Here is a 684-nt window from a genome sequence, read left to right as displayed (position 1 = left end):
CCCCCTGCCCGTGCAGCGCTGAGCGCAGGGAGAGAAGCAGGTGGCCCCCGGGAAGGCCATGCCTCAGGGACCCTCTGCCCAGCAACCCCACCGCCGGGCACACGCGAGAGAAATGAGAGCCCAGGTCCCCACGGAACCTGCACACGCGTGTTCCCCCATACCAAGCGGAGCACCCTGTGCCTCAGTGGCGATAAGGTGAGGTCTGCCCGCCCTCGGCCCCGGCGCCCACGGCCTCAGCAACGCCTGGGAGACCCCACGGCCTCTGTGACCGCCCTCACGCATGGCAGCCGCTGGGCGCTCACATCGCCACATGCACAGAGCAGAACACACACACACCTCACCCCCCACCACACACACACACCTCACCTGCATACACACCTCACCCCCCACCACACACACACACCTCACCTGCATACACACCTCACCCCCCACCACACACACACACCTCACCTGCATACACACCTCACCCCCCACCACACACACACACCTCACCTGCACACACACCTCACCCCCCACCACACACACACACACACACACACGCACTGGGAGCCACACACAGAGCAAAACCTGCCACAGAACAAAGCAAACCACACGGTTCGGTGAAGCGAGTCTGAGGGCAGGGGCCTGAGTGGGCGCCGTGGAGGGACAGACGCAGCCAGACGGGAAGAAAGGGAGGGCTCAGCC

Source organism: Myotis brandtii, unplaced genomic scaffold, assembly GCF_000412655.1.
Source record: "Myotis brandtii unplaced genomic scaffold, ASM41265v1 scaffold2325, whole genome shotgun sequence".
NCBI lineage: Eukaryota > Metazoa > Chordata > Mammalia > Chiroptera > Vespertilionidae > Myotis > Myotis brandtii.
The sequence above is the reverse complement of the archived record's forward strand: the minus strand, read 5'-3'. Positions refer to the sequence as shown.